Here is a 9,801-nt window from a genome sequence, read left to right on the forward strand (position 1 = left end):
GTTCCTGTGTGATATGGTATAGATGATCCTGCTCTGGCAGGGGGGTTGGACTGGATGAGCTTTTGAGGTCCCTTCCAAGCCCTAACATCCTGTGACTCTGTGATGCTGTGTGACTCTGTGATGCTGTGTGACTCTGTGATTGTATGACTCTGTGACTGTGATTCTGTGACTGTGTGACTGTGACTATTCTGTGATTGTGTGACTCTGACTCTTCTGTGACTGATTCTGTGATTGTGTGACTCTGATTCTGTTATTGTATGACTCTCTGACTCTTCTGTGACTCTGTGACTCTGATTCTGTGATTGTGTGACTCTGACTCTTCTGTGACTCTGATTCTGTGATTGTGTGACTCTGACTCTTCTGTGACTCTGTGACTCTAATTCTGTGACTGTGTGACTCTTCTGTGGTTGTGTGACTCTCTGAGTCTTCTGTGACTCTGTGATTGACTCTGTGATTGTGTGACTGTGTGACTGTGTGACTCTTCTGTGACTCTGTGATTGTTTGACTGTGTGACTGTGACTCTTCTGTGACTCTGTGATTGTGTGACTCTGTGATTGTGTGACTGTGTGACCCTGACTCTTCTGTGACTCTGTGATTGTGTGACTGTGTGGCTCTGTGACTCTTCTGTGACTCTGTGGCTGTGTGACTCTTCTGTGACTCTGTGGCTGTGTGACTCTGGGATTGTTTGACTCTGTGACTCTGACTCTTCTGTGACTGTGATTGTGCGACTCTGTGATTGTGTGACTGTGTGACTCTGTGACTCTTCTGTGACTCTGTGATTCTGTGACTCTCTAATTGTGTGACTGTGTAACTTTGTGACTCTTCTGTGACTCTGACTATTCTGTGACTCTGTGATTGTGTGACTGTGTGACTCTGACACTTCTGTGACTCTGTGATTCTGTGACTCTGTGACTCTGTGACTGTGTGACTCTGTGATCTTCCCCGAGTCATTACAGCCGTGTCCAAACGCCATGGGTTTGCCCCTTGCCAAAGCAGCAGGCAACATGCCTGGCAGGATCTCTGTCTTCCTTTTCATGCTTGCCACTAACCACAGGCAGATTGCTTCTGTCCCTTTAATGACAAAACCCCCTCTGTTCTGAAGAGAGGAAGATGAGCCAGGGAGCGACGGTCTCTCTGCACTGCCTTATTTCAATCCTTTGCTTTCCCAGCAGCACTGCGCCGGGAGGCCTGAAACGCACCTGCCTCCACTTTCAACATTGGGATAGCTTCAAGTACAAAGTAAATGGGGCTTATTGCATTAACAAAAAGAAGAAGAAAAGGGGAGAGATTACAGTTTTCTTTACGAAGTTGGAAGCACATTTCCATAAGAAGCACATAAACTGAAATATTGTGTGCATACTGATAGGGGAGGCTGCTTAGAGCTCTGATTTTAGCTGTTTGTGGTGGTGGTTTTTTTGATGTGTCTACCAGGGTGTTGAAGCTCCTGCTTGGGAGGGCTTTGCTACCAAATAAAATGAGCAGTTGGTGGCTTTGTCTCTTTTTTTTCTGTCTTTTTTTTTCTCTTTTTTTTTTTTTTTTTCACTTTTTTCTCCTTTTTTCCTTTTTTTCTCCCAAGGTAATTTTCAATCTCTGAATTTCACAGGATCACAGAATCACAGAGGCTGGAAGAGACCTCAAAGATCATCCAGTCCAACTTGTCACCACAGACCTCCTGACTAGACCATGGCACCAAGTGCCACATCCAATCCCCTCTTGAACACCCCCAGGGATGGTGACTCCACCACCTCCCTGGGCAGCACATCCCAATGGGGAATGACTCTCTCACTGAAGAACTTTCTCCTCACCACCAATCTAAACCTCCGCTGGCACAGCTTGAGACTGTGTCCTCTTGTTCTGGTGCTGGGTGCCTGGGAGAAGAGACCAACCCCCACCTGGCTACAACCTCCCTTCAGGGAGTTGGAGAGAGCAAGAAGGTCTCCCCTGAGCCTCCTCTTCTCCAGGCTAAGCAACCCCAGCTCCCTCAGCCTCTCCTCACAAGCCTGTGCTCAAGGCCTCTCCCCAGCTTTGTTGCCCTTCTCTGGACACCTTCAAGTCTCTCAATGTCCTTCTTTAACTGAGGAGCCCAGAACTGGACACAGGACTCAAGGTGTGGCCTAAACCAGTGCTGAGTACAGGGGCACAATGACTTCCCTGCTCCTGCTGGCCACACTATTCCTAATGCAGGCCAGGATGCCATTGGCCCACTGGGCCACCTGGGCACACTGCTGGCTCATGTTTAGGCAGCTGTCAATCAGCTCCCCCAGGTCCCTCTCTGTTTGGCTGTTTTCCAGCCACTCTGACTCCAGCCTGTAGCTCTGCCTAGGGTTGTTGTGGCCAAAGCTCAGCACCTGGCACATTTCTATCCCTGGGCTTTGTTTCTTTCTTTTTTTGTTTTTGTTTTGTTTTTTTTTTCTTTTCTTCTTTTTCTCTTTAATTTTCTTTGCCCCTCCCTTTTTTGTCTGCTTTTATCTTGTCTGCTTCAAATGTAAATGACATTTCAGAGCATATTTCTTGTATTTCTATTAATATCAGAGACATCTCTTACTGTGATCTTCTCTTTTTCTGCTGCTGTGGAGTGTCTAACAATAAGAAGTGAACACTCCACAACTAGAGCCTCCTCTGTCTGAAGAAGAGAAGGCTGCAGGGAGACCTTAAAGAACCCTTCCAGTATCTGAAGTGGGCTACAGGATAGCTGGAGAGGGACTCTGTACAAAAGCATGGAGTGACAGGGTGAGGGATTATGGCTTCAAAGTGGAAGAACCTGAATTTAGATGAGACATTAGGAAGAAATTCTTCACCAGGAGGGTGGTGAACCAATGGAACAGAGAAGCTCTGGAGGTTCCAAGGCTGGGAGTGTTCAAAACCAGGTAAGATGTGAATCTTGAGCAACTTGGTCTATTAGGAGGTGCCCCTGCCACAGTATCACAGTATCACCAAGGTCCTATGAGGACAGATTGAAGGAGTTGGGGCTGTTCAGTCTGGAGAAGAGAAGGCTCCCAGGTGACCTCATTGTGGCCTTCCAGTATCTGAAGGGGCCTACAGGAAGGCTGGGGAGGGACTGCTCAGGATCTCAGGGAGTGATAGGACTAGGGGGAATGGAATAAAGCTGGAGGTGGGGAGCTTGAGGCTGGAAGTGAGGAGGAAGGTCTTCCCCATGAGAGTGGTGAAGCCCCGGAATGGGTTGTGCAGGGAGGTGGTTGAGGCCCCATCCCTGGAGGTGTTTAAGGCCAAGCTGGATGAGGCTCTGGCCAGGCTGATCTAGTGTGGGGTGTCCCTGCCCATGGCAGGGGGGTTGGAACTAGATGATCCTTGTGGTCCCTTCCAACCCTGACTGATACTATGACACTATGAAAGTTGGAAGAGACCTGAAAGATCATTGAGTTCAACCTGTGTATCCAACCATAGCAGGGAGGTTGGAGTAGATGATCTTTAAGATCCTTTCCAACTCCAACCATTCTGTGATTCTGTTTCTGTGAGCTTATTTGGGAATAAATCTCTTACAGGGGTAGAGAGAGGCCTTAAATGGCTTCTTTTTGTCCACTTAATTCCATTCTTCTTTCAAAACAAGTAGCTGACATGTTCATTTACACAGTAATTCAGCATCAGCCTTTGGTGAGATTTTTTCATGCCATGCAAGAGTTTGCCTTTTGGTCTAGCAGAGCTTTACCTGTGTGGTAAATATGCCATCTACCCACTTGCTTCTCAGTTAGAAGATTCCATTCATTCATCTAATCCCTGCACAGGCAAATACTCTCTTGTCAGTTGTTTTGCATCTACACTCCTGTGTCCACCTGAACTTGGCACGCTGCAGAGAAGCCTTCAGGCTGTTGTAACTGATGATAATGAGCAGATGGGTGCTGGGATGGGACCAAAATTAAATTAGTATACTACAGGTGGTAACAGAACAAATCAAACATAGTGCTGCTAGTGCAGAGATCTGGTGAGCACTGAAGGCAGTTCAAATGGAAGTCACAGGATCACAGATCAGAGGATGTTAGGGGTCAGAAGAGACCTCTGAAGGTCATCGAGTCCAACCCCCTGCCAGAGCAGGAGCATAGAATCCAGCACAGGTCACACAGGAACACATCCAGATGGGTCTCAAAAGTCTCCAGAGAAGGAGATGCCACAACATCTGTGGTCAGCCTGTTCCAGTGCTCTGTGACCCTCACAGTGAAGAAGTTCCTCCTCATGTTGTGGTGAAATCTCCTGTGCTGTAGTTTCCATCCATTGCCCCTTGTCCTGTCCCAGGGTGCAACTGAGCAGAGCCTGTCCCCTCCTTTTTGACCCCCAGCCCTCAGGTGTTGATAGACATTTACCCAACCCTCTCTCATTATTTTCTTCTCCAGAGTGAACAGCCTCTCCTCACCAGGCAGTGCTCCAGTCCCTTCAGCATCCTCATAGCCTTCTGCTGGGCTCTCTCCAGCAGATCCCTGTCCCTCCTGAACTGGGGAGTCCAGAACTGGATGCAATACTCTAGGTGAGGTCTCACCAGGGCAGAGTAGTTAACAACAACGTTATGTGTAGTTAACTCACAGGTTGCAAAGTGTGGTGATTAAATGTTGAACTCAAACTATTTTGTCAGCAGATTTCTCTGGAACACATATTTCAGCCCCTAAGCTGTGGATATCTACCCAGATAGAGAAACTTGGAAATCTCACTCAAGTCCATCCTTAACTGTATTTGTTCAGTGGTTGAGACACAGCTGCCACGAGTGACTGCCAAAGGAGGAGATTCAGAGTGGAGCAGGTGACTAAGCCTAGGGATCTAGTGCCATTTTAGATCATAGACTCATAGACTGTTAGAGGTTGGAAGGGTCATCTAGTCCAAACCTCCCAGCCAAAGCAGGATCACACAGGGCAGGCCACAGAGGAACACATCCAGGCAGGTTTTGAAAGTCTCCAGAGAAGGAGACTCCACAACCTCTCTGGGCAGCCTGCTCCAGGGCTCTGTGACCTCACAGTATAGAAGTTTCTCCTTATGGTGAGGTGGAACTTTGTGTGTTCCAGCTTGCACTCATTGTTCCTTGTCCTATTACTGGGCACTCTTGAAAAGAACCTGGCACCTTCATCCTGGCACCCACCCCTCAGATATTTATAGACATTCATAAGATGCCCGCTCAGGAGGAGGAGACTTGATAGGGTGCTTCATGCCATGGTTTAGTTGATTAGGTGGTGTTGGATGATAGGTTGGACATGATGATCTTGAAGGTCTCTTCCAACCTGGTCTATTCCATTCCATTCCATTCCATTCTATTCTATTCTATTCTATTCTATTCTATTCTATTCTATTCTATTCTATTCTATTCTATTCTATTCTATTCTATTCTATTCTATTCTATTCTATTCTATTCTATTCCATTCCATTCCATTCCATTCCATTCCATTCCATTCCATTCCATTCCATTCCATTCTATTCTATTCTCAACCTTCTCCTCTCCAGACTTAGCCCCAGGGCTCACAGTCTTTCTTCAGAGGAGAGATGGTCAATTCCCTCCATCATCCTTGTATCTCTCTGTGGGACTGTCTCCAGTAGGTATCTCTCTCTCTCGAATTGATGCAGTCAATTCGATTACAGTCCCTAGACCTGCTGGACACACTGGCCTTACTGCCCCCACTTGTTGTGGCTCTTTGTCAGGTCAGCAGATGGGTGTCAGTGCCCTATAACAGACACTCTCCCACTGTTGCTCTGGACAAGTATCTTGGTCCGGAGAGGGAAAGAGACTCAGTTCTTATAAATATTCCTGTGATGCGACATGAGAGGCACAAATGAGGCCAAAATGTCAACAGCTAGGCTACTGATTACATAAATAAAGTGGACATAAGAAGGGGAGAGGGAGAAAATAGAGAGGGAGAGAGAGAAGAGAGAGAGAAGAGGAAAGGAATTATATTACCACACCCCTCACCCCCCCAAGACAGTTTGAGTCTGTGGAGGAAAGGTGCTGCAGGAGATGTTGGGTCTGTTGAGAAACGGTGCTGAGGCTTTTGCTGGAGAAGAGCTGTGGTCCTCTGGGCAGCCTGGGTCTGTAGAGACAGGGTGCTGAGGCTTTGGCTGGAGAAGAGCTGTGGTCCTCTGGGCAGCCTGGGTCTGTAGAGACAGGGTGCTGAGGCTTTGGCTGGAGAAGAGCTGTGGTCCTCTGGGCAGCTCCACGGCCTCTTTTCTCCAGAGCAGCACTGTCCCAGGCTTCTCCTTCTCAGCGGCATGCTCCATCTCCTGTGTTTTCCTTCATCTCCATTTTTCTCCTGCGTTTTTCTTCTGTTAATCATCCAGTCCGGGGGACACAGTCCCCCACATTTTTCTTCTGTGTTTTCCTTCTAAGTAGCCAGTAGTGGCTCCAGTCTTTCATACAGTTTTTTAGTCCTTAGGTATATGTCCAAGTATTGTCCCTCAGGAATTCAGAGGCAAGGAAATCATCGTTAGGTAAATGTCCCTGGAAATCTTTCTGTGCATTTCTGTGAGTTTGGGCAAGGATGGGGATGGAGGGTGGGGAAGGCCTCCACCTCCTCCCTCTCCATCCAGACAAGCCCCCACACTCATTACACATCAGGAAAACAGAAGGTGAATCCATTGTGTCACCCTTCCCAGGGTACTTGATGGGTGGAGATTATCTTGTCTCGAGGTGGCCTCAGTCCATTGTTGTCAGGCCAGCTGTGGCCCAGTGATCGATGTTATCTTTGCACCTTCCCAGAGTCGTTCCAGTGGCTCTGCCCAACACATATCAGCTATTGTCTGGGCAAGCAGCAAGTGATTTTATCTTTGTTGAGTCACACCAAGAGAGACAAACTTTTAGTCTCTCACAACAAGAGATCAGAAAGGGGCTGGCTGGCAATAGGACATAGGAACTGTGGGAGACACAATTTACCTAGAGTTCTCCCTCCACATTGGTGTGCAGTGCTGTTCACATTGAGGTTTTAGTGAGGAATATCTCAGAGACAGCAAGGGAACATTGGGAACTGGCAGTGAGAAGATGAAGCTGAGGGTCAAATGGGCAGAAACACATTGGAACTACCTGCTGGGATGTGTTGCTCTGTGAGAAGCAGACAGCACAGTTTATGTTCTTGCACTCGTGATCTTGCTGGGGCTAAGGCATCAAAACTGAAGTCAAATTATTTTCCCCTCGGTGAATCTTTTCTCTGTGACAGAGTTGAGACATTTGCATTTCCCATTAGTTCAGTGTCATGTAGAATCATGTACATGGGAATGACCTTCAAGTGCAGGCTTCTCTACCCAGGTAATATCAGTGAGGTAAAACTCATTGCAGGCAGAAAACCTGAGCAGTATCAATGTTGAGCAGAATCACAGAATTGTCAGGGTTGGAAGGGACCTCAAGGATCATTCAGTTCCACCCCCCCTGCCATGGGCAGGGACACCTCACACTACAGCAGGTTGCTCACAGCCACATCCAGCCTGGCTGCAAACACCTCCAGGCAGGAGGCTTCCACCACCTCCCTGTTCCTGGAGTACTGTGTCTTTTTTCTTTCTTCCTTTTCTTTTTTAATCCAAGAACAATTCCATTGTTCCAGGTTTTGAAGCTCCTGCACTGGGAGCACATTCAAATGACCCCTGTTGTGATTAGGAACTCTGATAAAATTATTTTCACAGAATCATAGAATCAACCAGGTTGGAAAAGACCTCAGATATCATGAGGTCCAACCTATCACCCAACACTATCTAATCAACTAAACCATGGCACTGAATGCCTCATCCAGGCTCTTCCTAAACACCTCCAGGGATGGGGACTCCAGCACCTCCCTGGGCAGCACATTCCAATGGCCAATCTCTCTTTCTGGGAAGAACTTTCTCCTCACCTCCAACCTAAACTTCCCCTGGCACAGCTTGAGACTGTGTCCTCTTGTTCTGGTGCTGGTTTTCCTCAATATGGGTTATGCTGGCTGAGGTTCAGATATATGTGATTCATTTCTATGATTTAGAGCTGTGTCATTAAGCAGACATGGTAGTTGGTGGCACAATGTTGGTGGAACACAGGTGCATGAGACTCAGAGAGGGGAGGGAAGAGAGCGGAGCTTCTGTGGCTGTGACTGCTGAGACTGTGAGGGCAAGAAGTCGGATGCTTGGAGGGAAACTTTGAGGTCCCTGTCCCTGTGCCAGGTGAGGCTTTCTTTTGTGCTGTTTTTGTTTGTTGGTTTTCTAATTGTATCAACTGGGGCCTGAAGAAATTCCCTTTTTTTGGCAAATAATCCTTCCTATGTGGAGATGAAGCCTTTTAATACATGGTTTAGAGGCACAAAGTAAGTGGCTGAGCTGCAAAATTGGAGTTTGGCCTAAGAATAAAATTAACCAGGTTGGAAAAGGGCTTTGAGATCATTGAGTCCAACCTATCACCCAACACCACCCAATCAACTAAACCATGGCACCAAGTGCCCCATCAGGCTCTTCCTAAACACCTCCAGGCATGGTGACTCCACCACCTCCCTGGGCAGCACATTCCAACGGCCAGTCTCTCTTTCTGGGAAGAACTTCTTCCTAACATCTAGCCTAAACCTCCCCTGGCACATCTTGAGACTGTGTCCTCTTGTTCTGGCGCTAGTTGCCTGGGAGAAGAGACCAACCCCCACCTGGCTACAGCCTTCTTTCAGGTAGATCACCAAGTTCAAACTTTATCTAACTCTACCAGGGTCCCTGCTACACCATATCCTTGAGCACCACACCTAGCTGGCTTTTAAGTACATCCAGGGATGGAGATTCAACCACCTGTGCCTGTGGCAGTCTTTGAGAACCCCTTTGGTTTTGCAGATCTTCCTAACATCCAACCAAAACCTCCTGGGCATAACTTGATGCCATTTCCTCTTGTCCTGTGAGCTGTGATTTGTGACCAACACACACCTACCTACAATCTCCTTTTTCAGGGAGAAGTAGAGAGTGGTAAGGTCCCCCCTGAGCCTCCTTTTCTCCGGACTAAACACCCCCAGTTCCCTCAGCTGCTCCTCACCACACCTGTTCTCCAGACACTTCACCAGCTTTGTTGCCCTCCTCTGGACCTGCTCCAACACCTCAACCTCTTTCTTAGAGTGAGGCCCCCAAAACTAAATCAACTGTAGTAACTGTTCTTATCAGTTTAATATTTGATATGTTTAATATCTGATAAGTTTAATATCTGATACGATCTGATCAGAGGATTTATCCTAGTTTGTTTGTTTGTTTGTTTGTTTGTTCTAAAAAAAAAAATATTCCCCCACAGCAAACTCCTGGTCAAGCTGTCAGCCCCTGGCTTGGACAGCAGCACTCTGAACTGGGTTAGGAACTGGCTGGAGGGCCAAACCCAGAGAGTGGTGGTGAATGGTGTCACATCCAGCTGGCGGCCAGTCAGTAGTGGAGTCCCCCAGGGATCAGTGCTGGGTCCCATCCTCTTTAACATCTTTGTTGATGATCTGGATGAGGGCATTGAGTCAGTCATCAGTAAATTTGCAGATGACAGCAAGTTGGGAGCAGATGTTGGTCAGTTAGAGGGTGGAAGGGCTCTGCAGAGGGACCTCAACCAACTGGACAGATGGGCAGAGTCCAACAAGATGACATTCAACAAACCCAAGTGCCAGGTGCTGCACTTTGGCCACAACAACCCCATGCAGAGCTACAGGCTGGGGTCAGAGTGGCTGGAGAGCTGCCAAACAGAGAGGGACCTGGGGGTGCTGATTGACAGCTGCCTGAACATGAGCCAGCAGTGTGCCCCGGTGGCCAAGAAGGCCAATGGCATCCTGGTATGCATCAGGAAAAGTGTGGCCACCAGGAGCAGGGAAGTCATTGTGCCCCTGTACTCAGAACTGGTTAGGCCACACCTTGAGTCCT

The 9,801-nt window shown here is 47.8% G+C and overlaps 1 pseudogene; it reads left to right on the forward strand.

Annotated features, from left to right (window-relative positions):
* The first annotated feature begins 9,012 nt into the window (after positions 1-9,012).
* Positions 9,013-9,193, forward strand: LOC137460009 (U2 spliceosomal RNA; annotated as a pseudogene).
* Positions 9,194-9,801: the final 608 nt, after the last annotated feature.

Source organism: Melanerpes formicivorus, unplaced genomic scaffold, assembly GCF_026170545.1.
Source record: "Melanerpes formicivorus ecotype bairdi unplaced genomic scaffold, bMelFor1.0.p_v2 SCAF_486, whole genome shotgun sequence".
Classification (NCBI taxonomy): domain Eukaryota; kingdom Metazoa; phylum Chordata; class Aves; order Piciformes; family Picidae; genus Melanerpes; species Melanerpes formicivorus.